This window comes from Lonchura striata, chromosome Z (assembly GCF_050655825.1).
Source record: "Lonchura striata isolate lonStrDom1 chromosome Z, ASM5065582v1, whole genome shotgun sequence".
Classification (NCBI taxonomy): Eukaryota; Metazoa; Chordata; class Aves; order Passeriformes; family Estrildidae; genus Lonchura; species Lonchura striata.
The window spans coordinates 41,553,055-41,580,968 of NC_140740.1; the positions used below are offsets into that span (position 1 = coordinate 41,553,055).

General features: G+C 39.7%; 1 long non-coding RNA gene across 3 annotated transcripts in view; it reads left to right on the forward strand.

Annotated features, from left to right (window-relative positions):
- LOC116184583 (uncharacterized) overlaps positions 1 to 27,892 on the forward strand; it is a 30,306-nt gene extending 2,414 nt beyond the window's left edge. Inside the window, exons 2-3 of one of the 3 annotated variants that reach the window (XR_014951057.1) lie at positions 8 to 15,950; positions 22,863 to 27,892. This is a non-coding gene — a long non-coding RNA (uncharacterized LOC116184583). Of the gene's footprint in view, positions 1 to 7 lie in introns of all 3 variants that reach the window. The other 2 variants (XR_014951058.1, XR_014951056.1) reach the window with 2 other exon arrangements.
- The last annotated feature ends 22 nt before the right edge of the window (positions 27,893 to 27,914 follow it).

A 27,914-nucleotide genomic window follows, 5' to 3' on the forward strand; every position in this document is an offset into this window, starting at 1 on the left:
CCTTTAGGAGAAGCAAGAGACCTACAACACAGGTTGCAGTCTAACCCCAAATAGGTGGAAGAAATTTGTGGGCCCCAAGATGCCAGCACAGCCCTCCTGGACCATCAGCAGACTCAGTCACCTGGGTGAGTATGTGCCCTCAGCCCTGCTGCATTCCTGGGAAAAAATCTTAAGTAAAAACCACACCAAAGCATCACTTCCCTTTGGATCTCTCCATGTGGCTGACATCCTCCAAGATACGTACAAATCCCAAACATCTGAGCTGAGGTACAGCAGCCTGTGCCTGTCCTTCCCTCATGGTCTTTTCCTCATGCTTCTCTCCAATAGGAGAAAACAGATGAATTGGTAAAATACACAAGAAACCTCCAAAATGACGACCAACAGATCAACCCCATCTCCATCCCAAACAAACATGCGACTCACAACTCTTGGATCAGGAATGTCACACTGAAATCCTTGGCATTTCTGATTGAAACCAAACAGGGATTGTCATTTCCAATCCGCTCTTTGACATGGAAGAGAGGCTTGTTTGTTCAAATTAAATCACCCAACTGGAGCTACATTTTGTCATTTTGTATCTAAACAAAAGGAAAAAGAAACAGATTCAACATTTCTTGGCAGAGCTGGTGGTGACATTTCCTGTGAAGAATTCTGGTTTTGAAATGAAAACTTTTGGCAGGTGAACTCTGTATCAAAGAGCTCCGCTGACCATCATCTTTCTCCTTGGAATAAGCTGACAAACAGTTATGAAATAATTGGCATGATTAGATTAACACAGAAAACCTAATTATGGAATCAAATACTCAAAAAAAAAAAAAAAAAAGAGAGAGAGAGAAAGAAAAGGGAAAAAAATTATCACATTTGCTTCCCCTTTTCTAGAAAATAATATTTTTATTATATACAGTAAATTTAGGATAAAAAGTATTCTGTGAGCCTTTTCTCTTTTTATTTTTAATTTATTTACTTCTGGAGAGGATACATATACATAAACAAATGTATTTAAACAGCCCCACAAAAAATAATTTCAAAGTGAGTTCAACTTAGGAAGCAATAGAGATAATGGCTTATTTAATGCTCACTTTGAAAACATGGCAGAATATAAAGAAATAAAAAATACTCAGACCTAGCAAAGGGAGTTTGTGATTCACCCAAAGTTATTTTTAGGCCTGTTATGTATAAATTTAAAAACAAAATCACACCTGGTTACTTTTACTTGTGGGCATCAAATTCTGTCAGGATAAATTTCATAAACAGAAAAAGACCCATCCTTTTGAGTGGTCATTGTGTAGGACACGTGTGCATAAATCACTGTGGATCAGCACTGACATCAAAGGTATTCTGACCTGTGATTTTGTCTTCTAGTTCTAGAAAATTTTCCCTCTTTTAAACAACCTCCTCCCTCTGTCTCTGCTGTGTGTCAAGGATTTCAATCTAAGTGGATAATCTCAAAGAGGAAGTTTCTCCTCTTTGTTCTTTTAACTTTAAAAATAGTATGATGGCATTCATAAAGTTGGTTTAGTTCTGCAGCAGACCTGAGATGAGTTTCCTATTTGTGCCTAACAGTCTACATATAACCTTGACTTCATGAGACAGATGTTTTGTAGTGAAGGACATGAGTTTCTTATTTTTATATAAATAGCATATTAAGTTAGATATCTATATGACTCTCCTTAAGTTCAAGGTATAAATTAAACCTATGCAGAATTATTGGGTGATTTGTAAGTCAATGTAAAAGATACAAAAAAATTATCTTGAGAGGTCCCCAGTGAAGCAGGGGTACCTTTATAGGATAGAAAAATACAATCAGATTATCAAAAGTATATATTTACTATTAAAATTGCTTAAAACAGATACTTTCCTTGTGTGCTCTGGCTCATCAGATATCTAGCACATTTCTGAGATTTATGTAGAAGACTATCTATCTATATCTATCTATCTATCTATCTATCTATCTATCTATCTATCTTATGATCATTTATCTGTTTATATGTGCATACATATTTCAAAATTTCAGATACAAAGTTTCCAACTGCTTGTATCCCACTACAATTATATTGCAAGACAAGTGAAAAGAGGGGGTAAATATGAACATATTTCAACCCTGTCTTTTTTTTTTTTTTTTTTTTTTCCCATCAAAAAATTTTAATTCAACTGTTTGGACAACTTAGAAATAACAGTGATTTTCAAAGTTACCCTTTTATTTTATAAATATTTCCAACATCTGGTGTTAAGTTTCAACATTGTTGTGTGAACAATGACAGGCAAAAATCAAAATTCAGGGCTAAGGGGTTGGAAACCAAGTGCAAAACTAAATTTGGAAGATAGAGCTCCCCTGTTTTGCTTGATTCTCCATGGTTTGAGGGCATTTATACCCACATTATTCCCACCCCAAACCATTTCCCTTGAAAATTATTTTGATAACTCAGAACTGACACCCCTGTCTCAGCATCTTCATGATGCTGACAAAGGCTGTGTTGTGTCAGTTACTGTCCAAAAACAAGAGGATTTTGCCTCCAATTCCTCAACCAGGACAATTGGGAGAAAATTTTTGTAGCTTAACAACTGGGGAGATGACCACATGGGAGGCTCAGGCTCAAACCCAGGCTTTCTTATCTATCTGATCTTTCCACATCCTTCTCTACCCCTGTGGAGGTAGTGTCTAAACATTTCTCTGTGCTCAAAAGTTGTAATGCTCAGTGATGCAGTACTTGCTGGCACACCAGCAGAGCACCAGGCCCTGCCCTTTGCTCAGGCTGCTCAGACACTCGTGTCCTTTTGAAATGCTCTGAATATTTTCTCTTTCAACATGCATCAGTTTGCCATTGCTCTATTGTGTGTTGATGTTTCTCAGTCTTCCCCAAGCAAATGAGTGACTCTGATCTTATAATTGCATTAAATTCTTTCCCTCATAAAACAAATCTTCAAAGAAACTAATTACTAATAAGCATCAAAACCCGTCCTGTATTCTCATGTGCACTATTGCCTTATGATGGTGTGGATTTCCATTATAGTTTTCATACATATTACAGTTTTGCATCTATATGTACGTATAGCCTTCAGCATACGTACTTATGTATATCTAAGGTTTATAAACTGCCATAGGAGCAGCAACATGAATAAGAAGCACAAAACATCAGCCGAAATGAAACATCAGTCAATGAAGCACAGGACAGGCAGGAGGTAACTGAAAGCTGTATAATTTAGGATAGGGAGTGAATGGAAATACTGGCTATATTTGAGAATTTTGGCCATGAAGAATGGCTTAATCTAGTTGGGGAAGTCATAAAAGGAATTGTTAACTAGAAGTTGAATTCAGAGAAAATATTATATTGAAATGAAGACGTACAAGGTTCATAGCAATTAATCACTTCAGAAGCTTAATAGGAGGATAGGTAAAAAAATCACCATCTCATGACATTTTCAGCTTGGAGAGTGGATGGCTTCTGAGAAGATATGTTTTAGCCAAGCAAAAGTAATTGGGTTCAGGACAAGAGCAGACATGAAATGAGTTAAGAACTGCCTAACTGACAGATCTCTGAAAGCAATTGTCAATGCAGAATTATGGCCAAAGAAGAGTGCTACTAGGGTTTCCTCTTACGGTATTCATCAGTGATCTGGAAGTAAATATAAAACTGCTCCTGATGACATTTGTAGATGACATTATAGTCACTGAAACAGCAAAGAATAAGAGTGCAGGATGACCTGATGCAGAAAAAACTGCCTGGCTTGAGCAAACAAATGTGTTTTATTGTACTAAGGTGCTTCTTACAAGCCCAGAAAAAAAAATCTGGACAAGCCTGGCACTGACAGCTTTGAGTTGGACTCTCAAATCTGAAAGTGCTGGTGTGAATCTTGGGTTGAATTTTAGAGGCTGTCCAAGGATCTCACAGACACATTTTAAGACATGTGGTGACAAAACTGGTGAGGGTATAGAAAAGAGCAATAAAAACAAATACTTGGGGAAAATGGAAAAAAAAAAATACTTGAGGACAAGGGTTGAAGAACTGTGCTTAGCCATCAGAAATATATTAGATTGCAGATGGAATGAGGTTTGTAAGTGAGAAAATTAAATTCTATTAAGGAACTGGACATAGGTTCCTAAACTCTCAAGGAAGAGGGCTGGGGCCATTCTTCTCTTCAGCATTTCCCAAGGAGCAGTTTAATTGACTCCTATCCACTGTAAATTCAAATAATTTCTAACTCTATTGCTGCAATTGGAAGACCTTGCTCAAACATTTGGGGTCCACTTTGGGGCTGAGGGTTACATTGCCCAGGTGCAATTCTGGATTTGATCTGAGATTTCTTTCTGGAAATAAAGTTTAACTGAATAAAATAGAACTATGCTTTAGCCTAAGCCAAGCTGAATCCCTGATCATTCTGACAGTCTGGATACAGCATAGATGGCCTGCATGGTCTTTTCTGGGTTGGCAGCCTGGGAAATTACTTTGCAAAAGAATTGTGTAAAAGTCTCTTGAACTTTGCCTGACAACAAGGTGCATAGAGTGCATTTCTCTTGGGAGCTGCCATCTAGCAGCAAGCAAAATCTTACTACTTCAAGGTGAAAGTAGCCATCCAGTGACTGAAGAAACACTGCCATAAGAATAGGTGAAATCATGACTTTCAAGAAACTGTTGAACCCCTGAAACCAGAGGGTTTTGCTTTGGCTCTGAAAATTGGCTCAGAAATTTGGGTCAGAAAATTTCTCCAACCAAGATGGATTTCTTGGTATAGAAAGGGACACAGCCTTACCTTCATGGTTAGATCTCACTGGTGATGTGTGATTTCATTTGCAATCTGTTAAATCTGAGCAGATACCCAAACCTTGTCTTCCAGGCCACTGCTCCAAGAATGACACAGCTGGGTGTTCTTGCGTGGGTCTGCTACTCTATTTTATTAGGCTGTTCTTTTAGGCATGGTTAACATTAATTAAATCAGAAATTAATGATTTATCTTGTCCTAGTATGTTTTCAGTCCCATGAAGAGACCAACAATTTTTGTTTCTCAAGAAATAACGCAGAATGGCCTTAGTTTTATTAAAATATATGTACCTCATCCTCCCTAAAAATAACCTCCAACAAAGCCCACACCAACAATATTCAAAGAATAAGAAAATATCTGCTATCTTTGTCTGTATGACTTTCTTGGGCCAGTCACAGGGCAGGAGACACAGACCACAAGATAAAATCAGCAATAAGAGGGTGAGCTGATGTTGGTCTCAAAAATTACTTGGAGGAAAAGAAAAGAAAGAACATGTTCATGTGCTATTAGTAATGTGTAAAGTCCTTCCGATGGCAATGGATAATATCCATATGGATAGCCATCCACAGATAATATACACATGGAGAATAACCTGTTCTCAATACCTCTGCACCTTCTTTATCTAAAATTTAAATTGCCTTTCCTTCCCTCCCAGGGCTTTGCAAAACTTGACACATGGATGCTTTTTATGCTTAAATTATTTATCATTGTTGTGGGACATCTGAAACTTTTGAAGATGGAAACATGAGGAACAAGGTGGATCTCATTTCAGAGTGGAGCTCCATCTGAACAGCAGTTTGCAAACATTCTTCAGGGTGTTTGGCACCATGTGCCTGCACCAGCCCCTGCCAGCCCGCACACAGTGGGAACAAGATCCCACAAGGCCAGAGTGCAATATTTGACAAGAATAACTGCTGGTATTAAGACTCTGTCATCTGTGCTGGATCTCATCTCAGGGACAGCACTGTTCCCAGCCAGACAGGACAGGCATCAGGCTGGTCAGTGCACAGAGGGGAGGTTTGAGCCCTTACCATGGTGAGCTGTAGCACATTGCATAGAAAGCAGATTATATTTATCATTTCCACGTCTGCAGCAGAGCCTCGGTATACCTAATTTTGCCTTTTCTCCCTTTTCCTCGTCCATTAGCATTTCCTGACACTCCCAGGGTGATATCCAGCCTCGGCATCGGGTGTCACAGACATGCCCTGATTCAGGGGGAGGATCCCGAGTTACTTGGCTCTCCATCCAAAGGGAAAACTAGGCAAGGAATTCCAGGTCTGCAAAACCCGCGTTCCAGAGAAAGTGCAGCACAACTTTTTAGCTCACACCTCGGTCATTTATCAACGTTTTCTTATCTCAGCTTCTTTACCACCGAGGGGAAAAAAAAAAAAAACACCAAAAACAAACAAACAAACAAAAAAAAAACCCACCAAAAAACCAACCCCCCCCAAAAAAAAAAACCCCAAAAAACCTCAAAAAACCCAAAACCAAAAACAAACCCAAACCCCAGAAAACCAAACCAAAACCCCCAAAACCCCGAAAAAACAACAAACAACCCAAATCTACGCGTGTGCATGGGGCTGAGGCGGGTGGGATCTGTCTCACGGCTGCAGTACTGCCTTGCCTGCTTTTCCTGCCCTTTTCCTCACCAGCCTACGTAATTTGCGAAGTTTTGGGTGGTTTTGGTTGAATAGCCATGAAGCATTGCCCTCTGCCGGCAGGTCACACACCTGACTACGAGCGGCTCTTGCAGCGCCCGGGCTTGGGAGGGGAATAAAATCTCAACCATTTTACTTTACTTAAGGTTATTTAAATTTTGGAAAAGAGAGGAGGGCAAAGCCAGGGACAAAAAAAAAAAAACAACAAAAAAAACCCCACAAAAAAAAAAAAAAAAAAAAGAGAAAGACCACCAGCACGAAAAGGATCACTTCTTTCCTTAGAATTTAAAAGACAAATATATTTTAATGTTTTGGGGCTTTTTTAAAAAGTTTTATTTTGGTCATATTTTAAAATATCAACTGACAAAAAATTCCTTCCTGCAGCTGCACAACATTGTGCTCATGCAGCAGCATGCGCATTTGAGAGATGCTCATGGTGCAGCCCCACTGTTCATTAGGGGTAAAACGCAGACTAAAACTTGGATGTCAAAAAGACACTGCCAATAAAAAATTTTCAGACAATGCACATGCCTTTGGTGCTAATTTGGCCCTTGCTTATATCAGAGCCTGAGCAGTTCACAGTCTGCAAGACTTGAGGATAACTCCAGTGCTCTTATTTTATGGACAATGAGGCAAGGCATGAAACAAAAAAGAAAATTATTTACCTTGGGTTGCAATGGGAGCCTTGTACAGGAGGGCTTGAATTCATATTTTTCACACCTTTCTAGTTCATACATGAGTTTTCTGTGCTCTGAAGTTTACACCAACTCTGTCCAGCTTAACCTGTGAAGAGTTTAGGAAACAGGATATATTTTTAACTTTTGTCACTTTCATGAAACTCCGCATCTCAAATAAATTATATAATATAGAGCAGGAAACTTCTTCCAAGAGCAAGCTAAAAATATAAGATTTTTTTTCTTTTTTTTTCTCTCCATCACAGCTCCTGTTCCCAAATTACACTTGCCTTGCTCAGTTGTAGAAAGTTGACACAGAACAAATTGTCCTATGTAAATTGCAAGTTTCTCTTCTGATTGACAGCAATCTACAAAGATGGATTAATTCCAGAGGAAGTCAGGCAAAGACTGTGTCATAACTATTAACCCAATTATAAAGATGCTCCAAGTTGCAGTGAAGTTGCCAGCACATCCTTCATGTGATGCCTCACATAATTTGAAGCATAAGAGCCAGACAAAACACAGGTGAGGGGGATGCAATGAGCTACAGGTTGTGTGTGTGCAGTTTTGCTCCCTTGGCTGCCCCAGCCTTGCTGAGGAGGGACAACCCCTCACTCCCTCCTGGAGACTTTGATCCTGAAGACACGCAGTGGGCAGCCAAGCATGCGACCTGTTACATTCTTTCTGCTTGTTTTGGCTGCTTTTGTCCTTAAACCAAAACAAGCCATTAAGGGACCAAAAACAATTATTATTTGAAATTTGTGTAAGGGGAAGGGAGTGAGAACAGGGGCTGCTGTGAGATTGGTATTGTCACACAACTGATGTGATTGTGCCACTCCTAACCGGAGAGCAGTGACTGAGTTTATCAAGGTCCCCTTTTGCAAGTGATAATAAACCTAATAGCTGCCCACAACTTAATATTTTTTCTTGCAACACATATGTTCACTTTTGGTCCATGGATTATTTTTTTTTCTTCCAGTCTCCATCTGTTCTTTTGCCTTTGAGGTACTTTAGTTACCATGGAAATGACAACATCATCTGGATGGGTGGAGCTTCGTGAAGTGTAAAGTTGGTTTCCTATATGAAGTGTTTAGCAAGGTATGGGGGTGGCTGACAAAATTACAGCATTTCATGTGATAGCTTTTTATGATTTTGATGTGCAGCAGAGATACCTGTGTATGCTCATGAATGCACAAGGTCTGTTCCAGGAGGGGAAATGTTGCTCGGTTTTGATATGCCAGAAGAAATGTTTCACTTGAGTCCTTCATGACTGATTCCTTCAACTTTTAGCTGCAAGTTGGATTTAACTTGTCAGGACCCAGCTGTAAGACAGTGTCTGAGTCCTGTGATTGTCAGATGGGTCAGGCAAGGAGGAGAGCTCATTCCCTGAAGATGTTTGTCTTTTGTCAGCATTGCCACAGAGGAGAATAGGAAGAGTTAGTTCAGTGGGTGGTTGTTACACAGGTTTTTGTTATTTGGTGATGTGTGGCATTGACTACTTGGCCTCTGTGAGGTGTCTCATGCCTTCAGCAAGTTTATATGACAAATGATCTGTGCTTAATATTATCCAGAGATCACATAAAGCAACTGTACATGGACATCACAAATTTAATCTCAGCAAACCTGGTGAATCTAAGGCAGAGCCCTTGTTTGTAACAAATCAGACCTTATTTCACTAGTGACTCTTTGGACTTTAATACAGAGCCAGAAGATATTATCCACTATTAGCTCTTACAGCACCTGGCAATATTGATTATACAGCTTTGTGGAGATGAAGGTATTTTAGATGAATAACGATTTTTGGCAAAGGGTATTAAGAGAGGGGCCAGATATGTCAGAAAGATGAGAACTTGGCCCATTAAACTCAATATTAAGGTCTGTATATAGTCTCCAAAATGCTTTTAGGCTACTTCATATATTCTGTGGATGTCTCTTAAAGAATCTGAAGTGCTCTCTGCTTGTCTAATCAGGAATGTGGATGGGGCCAGGGGATGTGTCACAGAAGAGGTTTTAACAAAATTCCCACTGAGACCAAAGGAACAGTAAAGTGCTAATTCATCAGAACATGTGCAAGCATGGGGTCCTGGTGGAGTGTCTCAAAGACAGGCACTTCTGGATGGCTCAGCATTCAGTTCTTAGAATTTTGGTGGGGAGATGTTGAGGAATTCCAAGAGAATCATGGTGTCCTATGCAAAGTCCATGACTTTTCTCAGTGCTCTGTGTCTACTCAGGAAGGGAGCTGAAGGTTAAAACCTTGGATCTTTTATTTTAAACTTACTTTGTCATGTGGCTAAAGTGATAGTATTTGTTTATTTCTAATATAGTTATTTTTAGATGCTCTAACTCCAGCTGCAGCCATTTCTTGCTATGACAATCCTTTCAAGAAATATCCTCCCCAGCAACATTTTCCATGGAGAAAAAAAAGAAAACCCAGAAACCAAAAGAATCTAACCAACTCAGCAGTCAGTATTAGAAATCATTTTTAGGGGCATATCCCAGCAACAAATAAACTCACAATTCTCAGAAAGTTCAGAAGCTGCTGGTGATGCTGGGAGTTTTTGCAGCAGTTTATGAAAATCGATTATTTGGTCTATCGTAGGCGCCAAACTAAAGGGCCAGGAAGGCTTCAGCTGTCTCCTTTGAATTTTTTATTTTGTGTTCCTTGGCTGTGGGGAGCCAGGGCATTCCTGTGTCAGGCACTATCCTGGCTAAAGCATGAGCTGTTTCACCAGCAAACTCTAGAGCGAAGAGCATGACCTGTTATAATTGGTGCCAAGAGCTTTTGGCTGGGCATGACAGACCTGCCCATGGTGTGAGCAGAGCACAGGAGCTCATCAGATAGACACATCAGGAGAAAGTGAGGGCCCAGGAGGTTAAGAAAGGCTGGTGTCAGCCTTCTTAGGGTTGGGGATGTCTGGATTCACACCTCTGCAAATGCTGCTGGCAGCAGGGGACACTTCCAGCGTTGCTGTGTTGTGGTCCCAACACAATGAACTGCTTAATAAGCCAGCAGATGCTGCCAGCATTGCTTTGTCTCTGGAGTAGTTTCTGTCTGAGCCCAGTGTGAAGCATGTTGGAATTACAGGAAACAGAGGGACAGAGGCTCAGAGGCTCAGAGGGAGGGCAAGTGGTCACCAGGACAGCCTCCACTGCTTTCTGACATGGACTGTGGGGAAAACACCAGAGACAGATTTGAAACCTCTTGGAAAGAAACAATCAGGACCAAGAAGAATGAACAAAAAGTTCTTTCTTGCTATAATATGGCAAGAAAAGGACGGGTGGGCATTCAGCAGAAGATGGCCTCTAGGCATCTCAATGGTGAAACTAAATAGTTTTTGCTGCTCGATGCTCAGCTTTCTTTCAACTCAAACTTAGAGCTGATTTTGCTGGGGTTGCTTCAGAAACCCATGTGCTTCAATCCTCAGTCACTTTTTCTTTTCTTAGGTATCAGTTCTCCCAAACTCTCCCTAGCAGGCTGCAGAAACTGCTGCCAGTTCCTTTGTCAGGATGCTTGGCCACCACACATGGCCTTCACCTGTGGCAATGATCTTCACTAGAATATGGGGTGTTATAAGGGAGGGGAGGAGGTATTTATCACCTAAGAGTTCATTGATCTCCAAGATACAGATCCAAAAGCAGATTGGGTATGAGGAGACATGAATTCATCCTAGATGTGCAAATATGTTTTTCTGAGATTAAAGTTAGCGTTGTAACAACTCAAATTCCAGTTGTGTCCTTCCCCTGAGCTGGTTGACAATGGGAATTCAGCAGCTGAAAGGGAGGTAATCCAAGGGTAGGGCCCAAGAGTGAGGTTTGTTTTGTCATCTGCTGAACAGTTGAAGACACAGTGAGGTAAGCAGGTCTCTTATTTCATAACAGGTTTTTCCTTCACACAGTGTAAGAGGCGTTTTACAGTTCAGAGGTAGCAAGAAGAAAAGTATGACCTTTTTTTCTGATATAAGCCTTTATAAGGAAATAAACTGCAAAAAGTTAAAAACTTGTGAATTTGTCCTTGAGGTATCTGTTTTTTATTAACTGTTTGTGTTCTACATTTGGATTACAGCTTGGTGAGCAATCAATTTCTTGAGTTAAAGCTCTCAAAATAGCACGAGTGGATTTTTTTTTTTGAGATTATTCAGGTTGGGTTTTTTTTCCTTGTTCTTTTTCCCACCAAAATTGTAGACTGGTTGGGGAGGAGGGGAATATATTTAATTCAATGTGTTTCTTTTTGTTGTAATTTCCTAATTTTTAATAATTATGGGAACTAGAGAATGTGAAAATAAGGTATTTTGACTTGAAGAGATAAACCTTTTCTGACCAAATGAAATGGGGACATGGGGGGAGCTTTAGGGGTTTATAAGGAGGAAGAACATACCTCTTTGCAAACTGTCACCACCATCTTATATGGATGAAGATATTAAATCTGTGTTTAAAAGTGGGGTGGAAGGTCTGGTACATGCATTTTATATGTTCAGGATTTCTTCACCCCAGCAGGAAGTGGGGAGAAGAGTTTGCATCAGCTGCACTCTCTACATTGTTTTCTCATTTGTCATCAAATGCCAGGAGCTGCAGTAATCCATCCTGGAAGTGACAAACATACGATACCGTGTGGCCTGATCCTGTGGGAGGAAGGGTGGAGTTTCCTATTGGTGCAGATGCCTGAAGAAAAAGCACTTTTTTAAAGCCTGCAGTCTTTTCCTGGCTGTCCTGTGTTGGTGACAAATGGATCACAATTTCAGGACTTTACACCATTTCACCAGTCTCCTCTAATAATTTCTAATGTTTTTATTGTGAGTATTTATTTTGTGATTCCGTAGGGACCATGGTGGATTTGGACTGTGGAAAGAATCATTCTCCATAAACAAAGAGTAAAGGTTGAGGGTTTTTTCCTCCTTTAATTTACTGATTAGGTATTAGGTGCATCTGTTATTTGTACCTTGTTACTCACAATCCTCTATCTGTCAGAATAAACTCTGACCTTTAGCCATGGGAAAAAATAATCTTATAAAAGGATTTACAATGAAAATGTGTACTTGTTTGATGAAAGCTGCTAGAATGGCAGCTATCCTCTTAAGGGCAGGATTAAGGTTACAAAGGCAGATGGAACATTATTATTCCCTGATCTGGTGAGTATTGAACAGTCCAGCCAGGAGGTTATTTCACATCCTATATGATTTATCCATAACTGAGAATGGAAGTGTTCAGAGCCAGGTTGGACAGAGCTTGGAGCAAATTAATCTGGTGGAAAATGTCCCAGACCATGCAGGTGGAATTGGACTAAATGAGCTTTGAGGTCCCTTCCAATATAAATAGTTCTGTGATTCTATAGTGAAAAAGGAAAAGGAAAAAAAAAGAAAAAAACCACAACAATTTGCTGGGATTCTTCAACAGATGTTCATTGTTCAGATAAGTTGCATGGTTTCCATGTGCCGATCTTTTCTCTCCTTCCTCACATCCCTTTATGACATTGAAGGCTGAGACATTTGGAGCACAAAGACATACCCATCAGCTCTAAGACCCTGCTTGTGACCACAGCTGTGGGAACTGAAGTAGCCATTGATTTTTTGCTGCACATGCATAGGCATAGACATGCAGTTACCATGGTCCATGGGTGTTTAATGATGTGTTGGTGCTAAACTCACATCTGGGGAAAACCCTACTGAAATTGGCTTTGCCTCTGCTGTGTTGGCTGAGATTACAAGAGCCCTGTCACATTTTAACTGTGAATTCTATGAGGCTGCTAAGCCTGTATCTTCTCCTGGGGTTTGGCTGACCTGCTCTGGGCATTGTCTTTCAACACATGGACAATGCCAAAGCTCTTTTGGTGGGGATGGAAAGTGTCTGCTGCATAAAACACAAGTGTTTTGCCCAGACTATTGACAAACCATTGTGTGTCTGCACCACCAGGTCACCGCTTTCAGGAGTGACACTGTGCTGGTCACAGCAACATATCCCCAGGCTGAAGGAGGGATTCAGCTTCTTGAGAAGCGAAAAGTACAGCGTCAGAGTCAAAAAGTTGCCATTTCCATCACCCTGAGGACTGGTTTCCCATGAGACCTGCATCCTCTGGTTGGAATACTGGATACTGCTCATCTTTCTCCTTTCATCACAGGACCACCTGTGGTATGTAAATCTACAACAAAAATCCCTTAATCTAGACATTTTCACTCTGGAATTTTGGCCGTTTTTCTTGAAAAAAGCTGTTTTTCTTGAAAAAAGCTGTTTTTCTTGAAAATTGTTTCCTACACCCAGTTTTATACTTAATAGAGGTGATAAAAGTATTTTATAAATGTATTCTGTCCAAGAAGAAATTAATCAAGTTTTTAATTATTTTCAAATTTGCTCTGATTCAAAATTGACCTTATAGGAAAGTATCTTTTCAGAATTTTTCATGGAATGAAAAGTGTGGTTAAAACAATCCCACCCAACACACATTAAAAAGTCCCAAACAAAAGGATTTGCACAAAGTTTGTTCTGTACTTTAACTACTGTAATTAGTGATCCTGATTCAGTTACCCACCTATATGGATTTCTAATATTCTTGATAAGTCAAGGAGTGTGTGGCCTACCTCCAGGGGCCTGAAAGAGCCTTCTGCCTTTCTGAAACAGCCCATAAATATTTTGTGGAATATTCCAGGACATCTCAGATGCCAACAAACATCTGTGTATGAGTAACAGAGCTGAGCTCTGAAGTTGTGCAGATCTTAATTTGGGGTCTGTGAACTCAGTCCTGTCTCTCTCTGCCTTTCTGCTGAAGTTTGATCTAATGAATTTTACTTGGTATTGGCATTGTGGTGATTTCACTACAGGTTTAAGATATGGCCCACTAAACTTCCTGTATTCCTGTATGCCTGTGTTTCCTAACCTGGGTGGAAACCTAAGAAGGCCACTTGAGTACTTAATGTGAATCCCAGAGTGTATGTCTGAGGGAAACTTGGCTTAAACTTGACAAGTTTATCCCTGTAACACCACTATAGTACTGACAGCTCTTATGTCATACCAGAAAAATTCAATTTACACCATATTTCCCAAAACTTTGTAAAGTTTGGGCTGCAGAGTTATCTCCAATGTTGAATGTACACACCCTAGTATCAGGTCCTACAAGCAGGGAAAAAAGAGGCACATTAACAAAAAGAACAGAGCAAATTAAAATAAACTGGGCTACAGATGCTGGGCTCACTTTTGTTCAGTCGAGCTCATCAACAGCACTGCCTTGATAGAGCTCCCCTTCCCCCATTTGACCTCCTCTTTTAGGCCAAGCTGTGACCTTGGGTGACCCAGCTCACTTTACGCCTTGGCCTAATTACATCCAGAGGAGCAGGGGTTGGAATATGATAACTGTCCACATCTTTATCATTGGTGGAAACAGGCAGCAAGATCATTTAGGGTGGCTGAAGTGGGTAAGGCTGGGAGTAATGAGATGGAAAGTTTAGATTGAATATCAAGATAAAATTACCCACAATACATTCTTTTAGGCAAGAGGGTGTATTAAGTCTCAATTAGCGTCACTATGATCTAATAGCACCACATCTCCTGACAGCATTATGGTCCCATGGCCTATTAAATCATCTTTCAAAGAAAACCATGGAAAGCTGAACTGGGAAAACCACCAGTAACTGTAATAAAGAGACTAATCCCATGATGGAGCCAGAGTGGAATAAATAGGCAATTTCCATGTCACTCACGAGAAGGTATTACACCAGGTCATGATATCCACCAAACTTGTGTCTGTACAAAGATACTTGGTAGCACTTTAAAAATTCTCTGAGTGACTTGGGAGTTGTTATTTTATACTGAAGACCAGAATGGTAATTTTGGCATACAAAGCCTATTGTATCACATAGTGAGAATGAGTTTTATTAGACTCGTTCTTTAAAAAGTACTTGGGTTTGAAACGTCCAGTTCATAGGTAGGCGGAGTATTTCAGTGTCTCTCTATCTGCTCTCTGGAATGAAGTACTAGAAAAAGATTGGTACAAGATAAATTAGGCTTCTATGTATTTCCTTTTCTTCTTGTTTTGGTACACAAAAGCAGCTTGCTTTCAATTAGCTGTGCAAGTAAATCCTAAACAATGATGAAACTCAGATGAAGTCTCTCAAAGTGGCATTTTGTGGGATGTTTCTGAACGCATGTTCTGGTGACACCAGTACTACATGAATCAGTGTATGTCACCAACAAATGTAATGCATCTTTGAAACAGACATAAGCTAGAGCAGGATGAACACCCAGCTCTGAATTGTCATGTCATTGCCACAAGCCTGAATGCTACAGAAATCCAGAGCATCAAGGGTATTATTGCAATTTGCATAAGTAGAAAATACAGTGATTAAAAGTTATCAAAGAAAGCTATCTCTCAGTTGTCAAGTCCACAAGCAGATTCTAGTGATGACTTTCCAGCTCCTTCATAATAATCTCCATAAGTTCTTGCTAAGAGCTGCATTGAAGTAACCTGTCATTTACCCTGTCTTTCACCAATTTAGCTCAAAGAGATGTGCCAGCTGTGATCACTTGGAGTCATAGCTGCTGTGTTGCAAAGCATTGCTACAGCTGCAGGCAAAACATATAATTTGGAGATCTGCCGAACCCAAAAGTCATGGAAAAAGCAGAGCTGTAGCACCCACAGCACCATGGTGGCAGACAAAGAACCCCCCCGGGAGAGGAGAGCTCAGTCCCAAGTGGTTTCTTTTCATGGGATGGGCCAGGGCATTATGTAGAAAGGCATTCCTTGGTCTGAGCAACGTCTTGTCTTCTTTTCCTGTGGTTTCTGCTAGCCTCTGCTGTGGAAGCAGGGCGAGAAAAATGTGCAAAACATGGGTCACACCTTATGGGTCTGGAAGATCTGCTGTTCTGTTGGTGATGGGTAAGTGCTCATCTGATTCTGTTTCCACAATATGCACTGCTGAGTGTCACAAAACCAAGGAGTTGTTATAAAGCTCCCTCAGGCAAGATGATGTCATTTCCAGCCTACATTTGCTTTGACAGGATAAAAAAAATTGACATTATCAGTCAAACATGACCTTTCAAGGTAGAAAATGAGACTTGAAGAATAGACTATTCTTCCCATGGCCTCATTCCTCTACCCTAGAAAACATCTCCTGATACACATGCTCTCAGATGGTTCGACTTTGGCATCCCACACTCCAAATATTCTCTCCCTCTCCCTCTCCCTCTCCCTCTCCCTCTCCCTCTCCCTCTCCCTCTCCCTCTCCCTCTCCTTCTCCCTCTCCCTCTCTCTCTCTCCTCTTCTTCATTCTCTTCTCCTCTCCTATTTTCTTCTAAGCTCAAGTGTTTAATGTGGACCAGTTTAGCACAACTGCAAGTTGATGCAATTTTACTGAGATTTCTAGAACTGACACCAGTTCTGCACTTCTTTTGCTACCAAAAAAAAGCTCATTTGCTAGGCTAAAAGGGGGACCCCTGAGGTGAAGGGATAGCCAGAATGGTTCTGTGGGCTGTAGGTCCTGCAGGTTGTGCTTCCCTCAGACATCTCACCACCCTTTCCATTTCATTACCCTCTGCCTAATGACAGATATATCTGTGTGTAAACACAAACATCCTTGTGACAAGGTTGTCTCAAACACTCAGGCTTCTTACAAAACTCAGTCTATCACCAGCTAGTGGGATAATTACATTTTCTTCTATAGAGCCAATTAGAGACTGATAACATTATTGCAATTATCTGATTAAACTTTTGCTGACTGTCCTTTAGAATTATTTCCAGTCCTCTTCAGACACTGAGAAGCACGAGTCTATGAAGCAGTAGTAGCTTCCTTGGTGCTGTCACTGTCAAGAGACTGGGCACCAAGTGGTTCAAGTGTTTGTCAGCAGAGAAACTCTATCAGTCAGGAACCAGGAAGATATATGGAAAAGGCATGGCGCAAAAGCAGAAAAAATGAAAGACTCATGGACTTTATCTCCAGGGTCATAGTTCCTAACTGGTTGTCCAGGTTACATTTCAAACCATGTTTGTCGTGGCACACCTCATCTTAGGACAGCTTGATTATGCTAAGGATCTGGTTCAGCATTGTTAGCCTGCAGAACTCGATTTTTTTTGTTACATTGCTAATCTCTGAACCAGAAACATTTTGTTATATTGCTAATCTCTGAACCAGAGATTGACTCTGAGATTGAACTCAATTTTCCAGCGCCTCCAGTGCTGGGTTGGAGTTCCAGGACTGAGCACCTTACACAAGTCTTGCACAGCAACTTCATGTGGAAATGCCTACCATCTCAGCATGAGACCCTGACCAGCTCCCCTGTGACCCTGAGCTGGATTTTCAGCCCAGCCCAAGGGAACCTGCCTTCTGCTCTCCTGCCCAGCTGCTTTCCACACCTCCTGTGTTTACTCTGGCTGTGGGGACCTTCAGTGCCCACATGTCATAAAATCTACAGGTGGTCCCAAACCACATAACTTGGTTTTGGATCAAGATTCATATTTCCAATCACGTCTGAGTGCACGATTTCTATTATTTGGCATTCCACAGGCATGAAGTCACCATAGAAATGTACATTTGGAAAACAAGCAATCTCCAGTCATTCAAGTGAGTTTTAGCATTCATAGGTACATCCATTTCTGCATCTAGTACCAGCACTGACATTCCAATATTCCACTAATGGCTGTAATTGCAATGGGGTTACAAGAGCAGTAATAGGAATGAGGCCCCTCTATACTCTGAGTTAAGATATCATCAGAAAAAAATAATAAAGAAAGACGTAATATTCTTAAAGAGAAAACATGCTTCTATATTACAGGCAGGTTTGCTAACATTTTTAAGATTATAACACAATGTTTCAAGGCTGAGAACAGGAATGTATAAATCCAATATTCCTTTAAGAGGGTGGAACACGTTGCTAGAACAGAGGATACTCCCTGTTGCAACTGCTGCAAACCAATTTATTCCTAGGTACACATCCCTGTGAAATTGGGCTAACTTTCCTCTTTGTCAAATGTAATACATAAAGTTCTGGCAGCATCTTTTTTTTTTGTTTTGTTTCATGTGCTAGACCTGTGGGACTTTGGGCTCAATAAGGTCTCTCCAATTCAAAGAATAAAAGCTCCCAGGAAAGCGAGCCAGGAGCCCCTGTTTTCATGATAGATTGCTTGGCTTGTTGCAATCTCTTCAGCCAAACTTTTTTTTTTTTCCCCCCAGAGTGTGGTATTCACTGTGTGAATACCAAATACATGAGCTGTGATTAGCAGATTCCCTTGGAAGTCTCCTTCTGTGAGCTCTTATTTGATTTAATCTTGTCTCAGGTAAATAAAAGGAGTGGAGTAGAAATAACCTTTGACCTACTAATTAATCACTTGCCTCTGTTAACTATTCCTCCGTCAATGTTATTAAGTGGCAGGGTCTGAGTGTAAATAGGCAACCATGTAAAGAGGCTTAAATGCCATATGGCCTTACCTGCTAAGGTTTGTTTGCCCTTTGGAATTGATCCCTTAGAGTTCTTTAGAGTTATTTTCTTTTTCCTTTTTCCTTTTTCCTTTTTTCTTTTTTCTTTTTTCTTTTTTCTTTTTTCTTTTTTCTTTTTTCTTTTTTCTTTTTTCTTTTTTCTTTCTTTTTTCTTTTTTCTTTTTTCTTTTTTCTTTTTTCTTTTTTTTTTTTTTTTGTCTTCCTTCTTTATTTCTTTTTCTTTAAAATCTTAGGAAGAGATTTGCATGCAATATTGCACAGCCCAATTCAGCCCATCTCCAGGGCTGTTTGAAGACACTCAGCAATTACGGGGAAGTGGGGTTACAGATGCACTGTTCACCTCATGGTGATCAGGGTAACCAAGGCAGCAATTGCTGCCACGTGCAGAGCAGTGGTGACCAGCAACAGCTCATGCATGTATAGAATATTAGAAGTATTTACCCATAAAACCCTGATGAGGACTTGCAGTGAATGGTTAGTACTCCTTCCAACCACAAGCCTGCAATAATACTGCCCACTAGGACTCATTGTGCTGGAATACAGAAACATGGCTTTAAGCCTACTTCATTACCCACTTATGGTGTATGTTTGGTCCTGTGCAAAGAATTGGATGTGTTTTCATAGAATCATAGACTCATAGAATGATTTAGATTGGAAGTGACCTGATAGATCTTCTGATTCCAAACCCCTGCCATAGGCAAGGATACCTTCCTCTATACCATGTTTTTTTTACCTAGATGTCATTTAAGTGGAAGAACACATCTAAAGATAGAAGGTAGATTCTCTTGATGCCTCTCTGGCATGTAGGTGAGCAGCTCCTACATGTGACTTGAAGGATGGGGAAATTTATCTAGTGCTTGCAAGTGCTTGTGCAAAATTATTGTACCCTAATTCACACAGATAGTGGTACCCTACTCCCAGTTTTGTGATCCTTCTATGCTTGGATGCATGCTTCTATCAGGTGGCTTCACACAACCTTATTCTGTGTGTTTCCAGGTACTCTGTAAGGTATACTTGTAGGCAACCTGTTAAGTTATACCAAGCAAGTTTTCTGCAGAATGAAAGACTAAATTAGGTGGTGGGCAAGACTGCACAGCATAAATCTCAGAATTCAGAGAGACCAGTAGGAATGCTTTGTGTTTTTCAATGCTCACAACTTCATCTCCACAAAAAAGCACAGCTGAACAAGATCCTAATAACCTTCACATCCACTGGCTATGGTGGGAGTACTGTCACTGGTCAGATTTTAGGTTTATGAGCTCCTATCATCTGAGATTAAACTGGGCCCATGTATTGTAAATTGAGTCATAAACCAAGTGTTTTTATAGCCCTGAGGCTGGATTTGTTTTTGGGATCAATACTATTTACTTGAAATCCTTGCAGAGGTATGACCATCATCACCTCTTTGTCATGAGCTATCCACAAATGTGGTGACTGTCTGAAATCTGCATGCTTACAGTGCAGAACCAAAAAGTATTGCTATTGGTGGAGTTTCATGGCCTGGTGAAATGACCCTTTAATAAAATTGGCCAAAATCAGTGGAATTGCAGTAATATAATTGGGGTTACAGCCAGGCTACCAAGGCAGAGTCCTTCCCTCTACCTTAATGCATCAGAGAGCAGAACCTGGCCCTGAGCCTGTAATCAGTTTGAACAGGCTGTCAGGTGCTTTGGGATTTGGAGGTGAAAGGTGCTGTTTAAATGTCAGGCATCATTTACTGGGGCAGGCTGAGAAGCACAGCGTGCCAGAGACGTGGTGTTAGGAGTGATCTTGGGAAACATATTGCACTGGATATATGGATGTTGGTTAGAGCAGAGTCATGTAATTTCAGTTACTCTAAATCACCTGATGCATTTTCCTTTATTTCCCTATTTTATCTAATTTTCTCCCCAGCTTTCTTTACTATTAAAATAAATCAAACCAAGTAGCCATGAACTAAGATTTTTGTTTATACAAAAGAGGTGTGATCCCAGCTCCTTAAAGCTGTTCATATAAAATAATAGATCAGAGTGAATAATTTAAGATGGAAGGTTTATTTGGTTGTGGGTTGCTCTTTTTGGTTTCATGAAATGTTGATGAGCCAATCACAACATTCACACATCTATTTGTTATTGCAAACAGCCTACAAAGTAATGAATAGCTCACACTAGGCTGGGGAGGACATTCACTGCTGCAGTTCCAAAACACACATTCTATTATTTACACTAGTCACCTGGTTGTCTTGCTGCCTCCTGATGGCATTACTCAATTAATTAGGCAACAAAATATGAATTTGGAGTACTGCATATGTATTCACATATATGCATATGTGGGTTGGTGGCTGCTCTCAGGGATTTTCAGTGCCTCAGTAGACTTGAATCCAGTCCCAGATAAACAAGTCGGTTCCAGGAGAGGGGGTGTGCTATGAACAGCCTCTTCTGTGGATGTGGTTTTTCCTTCAGTGACTACTTGTGACTTTATCTTGCAGGTTTGCTTTTCAACAGGCTAAATCTTCATAAAAGTGAGTGTAGAAAAAAGGAAGGGACTCTCTTCCTATTTGTTTCCTCTGTGACATGAAATACCTTTCCAGGTGAGAAAGTGAACTTCATTTATCTGAATACCTGCAGAACACTTGTCATGCCATATGGCATCAATAAAGGGCTCCCCTTTCCTTTTCTGGAGCACAGTAGGTGGTAGAAGAGGCTGCACAGAGAGAGACTGCACAGCAAGAGTCAGGAAGGCTGGTCAAGGATGAGAGAGATTTTCTACTTCAAGTCACAAAATCATGGGAAATGCCTGTAGATCAGGAGAGATTTCTCTCCCAGACTGTCCCTGGGTTTTGTGTCCAGCACAGTTCCCTCAGAATGAAAATCCAGAGCTCTACTGACCCTGTCTTCAGGAGGCTCTGGGAAAACAGCTTCAGGAGAGTCTCTGTGAAAACCTTCTCACCGTTCACTATCCCTCCTTTGTGATCTGCTCACTTCTTGTTTTCCATTTTCCTCTTTTCCATTTTAGTTTCTACTTTAGCAAAATCAAACTTAGGAGTTATTTGTGTTTTCCCCTTAGTTTTGGTGAAAAGTCTTTTCACCTGTGACATACAAATCCAAGTTCTTCCTTCGATAAGAGCATGTTTTTAGAATATTTTAATTTCAGCATCTCTAAAGCGATGGACTTTTTTTCTCCTCTATATCTTTTGGTGTTTGCACATGTAAGCAGCATCCAGTGACTAGACACTGCAGAGGTAAAATTATCAGCAACATCATCTGGGAATATGTCAATCTATAAGTATCAATCTAAATTTTGGATATTTTTTATGTAAGTTTGTGTGTCAGTGGAACATGTTTGTATTTTATAAGTAAAAAAAATTAAAAGACATATGAGAATCTTACAAGTTAAGAAAAAAAATGGAGATACAGGAAATAGGGGCTATTTCTGGAGTGTTTTTTTTTTTTTTTTTTCAAAGCAGAGTTGTTTTGGTTTGATTTATTAAAAAGGAAGGTCAAGAAAGGCAAGAGAAAAAATAAAGTTAATCTGTAGGAGAATTGTGTTGCTAGAAGTGTAAGAGACAGAAGGAACATCTTCAATTTTGCATGTACTAAGGATTCTAGAAAACTATTTTCCCATTTAGAGACTGAAGAACAAATTGCTTTTTAGATGCCTCTAAATTATTTCCTTTTGTTTTTTTTTTTTTTCCCAACACTTTTGAATCAAAATTCAAGTTTTCAGCTTAGTCAAAAGGTCAAAAAAAATTTATTTTTCTTAATGGAAGAAAAAAAATATGCTAGAAAAATTAGAATATTTTGGTCACTCAATAAAGGCAAATGCTTTAAAATATTTTCAGGACATAAAACAATAATTTAAAAATTAGATGAAGATGCAAGACATTCTTCCACTCAGTATTTTTTCAGCATTTTCCATATAATGGCAAGTTTAGAAAGTGAATCTAGCAACAGAGACCTTCATAAAATGATGGTAGTTTTTTATGAGACATAGTTATGGTTTCTCCTCATAATTAATTTTATGTCTCCTTAGAAGATGTTAAGGATGTAATCACTTTGAAAGAGTATATGTGAATATAATAAAAAAATTGAAAAATAAAAATAAATTTGCAGATTTTGATAAATACAATGTAACTTGTTCAAAAAGGTTAATTTAAAGGAAACTGGTAATGAATTATTTAGTATTTCAAAATTCGGATGCAACCATATGTTAGCTAATACATCCCAAAATAAAGTAATATTTTGGAAATGTCTCAAAACTTCTCTTTTCACACAAACATGAACTCATAAATTATCTATGGTTTTAACTGAATATCCTGCACACATAGACATTATTTTGTCCCACAACTAAGTGGTGTAAATTTGTATTATTCCTATCAGAAACATGAAATCAAAGAAGACGCTAGAGAGGCCAGAGGAGAGTTGCAGAGGGACTCGGCACAAGGCACGAAGGTAGAGGACAAGGGGGAATGGCTTCATGCTGCCAGAGGGAAGAGACAGGTGGGCTATTGGGAAGGAATTGCTGGCTGGAAGGGTGGGCAGGTCCTGGCACAGGGTGCCCAGAGCAGCTGTGGCTGCCTCATCCCTGTAGGTGTCCAAGTTGCATAGGGCTTGGAGCAACCCGGTTTAGTGAAGAGTGTCCAACCAAACCATAATGATGTGAAATATCTTGGGTTAACCTTCCACTTGCACCTCCTAGGCCCACCAAGCACTTAGATCAGTGTTTGAAGGCATCTGTATTGGTTGTTGTTGCAGTTCTGGAATTTCCAAAATTGTATGGGAGGCTTAGTTTGGAGATGGAGCTGATGTTACAGAACCAAAGAAAATATGTCTACTTTCTTGCTTCTTTTTCAGACTTATCTTCCCTAAAAATAAATGTCTATTGGTAAGTATGAAAAGTTTGATTGTCATCTTATTAAGGGCTCGATGTCAAGCAGCATGGTCTCACCAAGATTATAGGAAAATTAGTTTCCGCATAAATCTTAGTATTTTTGCAGTGCCTGCTAAGCTCAGTGTTTGGACACCTAGATAGAGAAGATGGAAAGTCAGGTAAAACATTGACTTGCATGTCAGTAAAAGGCAATAATAAATCAATACTCCTGTTCTATGATGCTGGTTGTGAGGTTTGAATGACCCTGGTGTGTATCATCCTTCAGATGAATTATACTTGCTAAGCAAAACTTACTTTTTTTTTCAGCTCTACCTGTCAGAACTTTTACTTATTAGGCAGCTGGTTGCTGTTGACATTTTAATTTTAAATCCATACAACCAAGATCATAATATTACTCTGTGCAAAGCACTAATATTATTTTGAGATGGGTATCTTTCCCTTTTCCCTGTGACTAGTCTAAACAGCCATTCCATCAATGCAATTTCTTTTTTTTTTTTTTTTTTTTTGGTATTTATTTGATTATTATTTCTTCATGGTTATGTAGCTTCTAATTAAAAGTGACCTGAGGTTTCAGAGGCTCCTTATCCCTGAAGGTGAGGCTTAGTACAGGTCATTTCTTCAGTGAAACACATTCAGGAATTCCTTCTTGAGAAGCTCTAAATGAGGAATGTTGAGTGGTTGTTGGGATCTTGATGATCTGAGATGTGGAAACCTCTCTGAGGTCTCAGCTGAGCCTTCCTGTCTTTTGTATTTTATTCCTAGGCTAGAAAGAAGTGTTCAAGCTGCCTCTTTTCCGGGGAAAGTAACAGAGCATCCAGCATTTTTCAGCTTTACTGGTTGGGAAAGGGGGCAATAAAAGAATGCAGTCTGGTCATTAGGATCTTATGGTGTTATTTCAATGAAGTTTAGATGTTAACTACTTGCATTAAATGCTTTTTAATGGAACAAGCTTTTGCCAGATGGGAGAAAATATATGCTGCTTGCTATTTTATTTTTCCACATTTCCCTCAGGCTCCATTTATATAACAGCCATAACCCAATCTCCAAACTCAACTGCAATGAGGTTGCCATCTTACCCCAGCAGCATTTCCTGAGCGGAAGGGATCTAACCATGTTTCTGGAACAAGGCAGAATGTTAGAGGATACCTTAACACCACTTGCATTTCAAACAGCTAGCAAGATCAAAAGGAATTTGTTAGCACCTCATCAGTCCTCCAGGTTCAATCATGTTGAACCTTGTTTTCTGGCTGTAGTTATTTGTATTTTAATGCAGGTTTTGGGTTCAGCTCTCTCAGCATGCAGCTGTGTGGGCAACCATGCTCAAGTGTGCACCAATCCTTGATGAGGCAAGCTGGTAATACAAACTGCTGGATCAAGGTCCAGCAAGAATACTCTTTGACACCCTTCCCACTTCAAAGGAGACAAAGCTGTGCTGGAAGCCCAGCTCATAAACCCTTTCCTTAAGAGCTCCAAATTTTGGCAAAAGTGGGTTCATGTAATTTTCACCTCTAGGCAGCAGCACCATCTGAAATCAGGCAGGTCTGTGCCTTGAATTGGCTCTTGGATTTAGGACATGGGAAAGGTTTAATGAGACGGTCATGAATTTAATGCCACACATTTCAGATCATTCTTGGCTGTGGCTTGCAGTGCCAACAAGAATGTGATTGCAAAGACTCAGAGCAGGCTTGACTATCAGTATTTACTGCTTCCTGCAGTTAAATCTGCAGAATATATGCCAAGTGCTTAGGAGCCTGAGCCCTAAAAGGATTCTACCTTTCCTAGCTTTTCATTGCTCAAGGCAACACAGCTGCCTAGAAATAGTTAATGGTGCTCCTTGCAATGCCCCATTCTCCTTTAAGGGTCATCATTAACTCAATTTTAAGGCTGAACTGAGATTTAAATATAACTTTACATTATTGAGATGCAAATCACCTTGGTCTCATAAGTATTATATGTCTAAATCATATTTTTCATCATGAAGAACTCTCTCCTTTTTTAAAGTGTTTCCCTTTAAGTACATTTTTCCATTAAAATAAATATATGTTTAATTTCTTTTTCTTCTCCAAAGGCAAGGTCCTTTCAATTCATGCCAGTGTTATTATTTCTCAAAACGAGTTTCATCTTGATCATAAACATTTTATGCCAAGAATAATGCCATTTTAAAGACAATAAGTGCCTATTTCTGCCTGAGGCCATCGGAAACCCCGTAAAGGAGGCAGTAGGAATTAAAGACACTTAATCATATTTCCTCATTTTTAACTGCTATTTTTTACACTCTGAAGCAGTTTTTCTATCCTTGCTGAATCCTATTGAATGCCATAAATCTTAATTAAAGATGTAATTTTTTTTTATGAAATCTGAGCTGGAAACCACATTTCTTACTTTTAAGACTAGCACTATGTATAGGATCACAAAGCAAACAAGACTTTTACACTCACAGGGTTTCAAAACCAGTTTTTGCTGTTATTATGTCGAATCAGTACCATAATTATTATTATTGCTTGGTTTGGTGTTTTTATGATTATTGTTAATGCTTGAGCTTTGTATGTTTTGTGCACAAGACATCAAGGGGAAAAGAATAACTTACATGGGAAAAAAATAGCTTACACTAAGTTCATATCTGTATGCAAAATGAAGGAAATCTTAAAGAAATATACCCATACAAACAGGAATTTGTTTTGGTTTTTGTTTTTTTTGGCTTGTTGGGTTTTTTGAGTGTAAAACATGTTTCAGTTAGGTAGGCTTAAATAACAGCTTGTTTGGTGTAAATTTGCATTATTTTATTGAAGCCAAGAGAATGACCTTGCTTTATACAGAAGAAAATGCTGTCTCTCATAATGTCATTTTACCACTGTTCCATGTAATTTTGCTTTTGAGAGGAAGGAGGGGAGCAAAGTTCCATTGTCTTATCTGTATTGGTGGAAAGAAATAGGTACTCCACACGTCTCAAGACAAGACTTGAGTGTATGTAGATGAAACGGAAAACACTGCAAAGAGATTTTGATCTGAAGCCTGGTAAATTCAATGGGAAGATTTGTGTCAGCTCTTGATAACAGCCAATATTTGCTCTCTTTTAATGGCACCTGCTGGAAATACATCACCTGACAGCCTCGTTCTGAGCCCTGGGGCATTTTAGTAGCCTGCTCCAAAGCCAAGGAAAATCAACATGAATTTTCCCAGTAATTTCAACACCGTTTTTGATTGAGCTGCTTTGTAGACTGATGGAGGGAGATACCATTTCAAGGAACGTCACTTGGTAGGAAGCACTGGCCACCATGATGCCATGGTTTTCCCAACATTTCCCACCAGTGATGCCATCAAAGAGGATGCCACTAAACTTAACCAATCACCTAGCACTCCTGATGTGGAGGAAATAGCAGTACAGACACATCCAGGAGTGTAGCCCATCTATTCACATCTTCCAACCTGACAGGTGCTAAAAGAGCCCTTTGGCTTCCTATGGCATAATTTCAAATTTCACATTAAGTTAGTTGGGCAGGTGCATTCTGAAATACTCACAGTCCTGCTGGTTGGTAATGAATTGTCCATTTAAATTTGGCTCTTGTATCTGGAGTTTCTCCAGTTAATACTGGTACTTTTCTGTGTTTTGGAAAACAGAACAAAATAAAGGGTGGAAGTTCTAGAGGCCGAGGACCTGGTTTAAGGCTTGAGTGAGTGTAACAAAATATGACTCCTCAGTCACCATTAAGCACATTAATAATATTGCTCCTGTGAGTAATGCTCCTGAGTCCATAATGAAATATTCATGGGGATAAACCTACCTATGGCTGAGGCTTTGTGAGAGTGTAACCTTGTGCTCTCACCTTCTGCTGCAAGGTCACTCTGTTTCCACAGCTGCCAAATCAGCCAACGAGACACTAGTGGCTTTTATTAGATACTCACAGGCGCTGCTCCTTAACATAACATGACCTTCCTCAATGAAGCCTGAATCAAAAGGGCACTGATTTACTGGCTGTGAAGTGATGTTTCCTCACTGGCCTCTAATAATTTATTTAAGGAATGGTTTTGCCAGGAAAGTCTCTCATTATTTTAGAACCATCTTTCCTTTTCCAAAGGCATTTTGGAAGATAGCAAAAATGCGAAGAAAATATGTTTCGCATCACACACCACTCACAGAATTTATTTTGGGTAGCTTTCATGCCTGCAGCTACAGTATCTCACTTCTTCATGGGCACTAAGTTTGGGAGAAAAGCAGGAAGCACTTACTTTGCATCACAAATCAGTTGCTGTATTTGGTAGTTTCCATTTCATTCACGGTAGTAATTACGTGGTTACAGCTATTCTGAAGCTTCCTAGTGAAGGATCATAATTTTCATGCTTCCTCTAATTTATAAAGGGTAAAAAAGCCCCAGCCAATCAGTATCTTTTTTTTTTTTTGCCTTAAGCTGGTATAATTTCAGGGGCAAAGTTCACAAAAGAAAAATTGAACTTAATTTTGAAGATACCCTGACGAGTACCAGTAGGAGGAAAGGCCAGAAATATTGCTGGATTATGGATAGTGGGGTGAAAAAAAGGGTTCC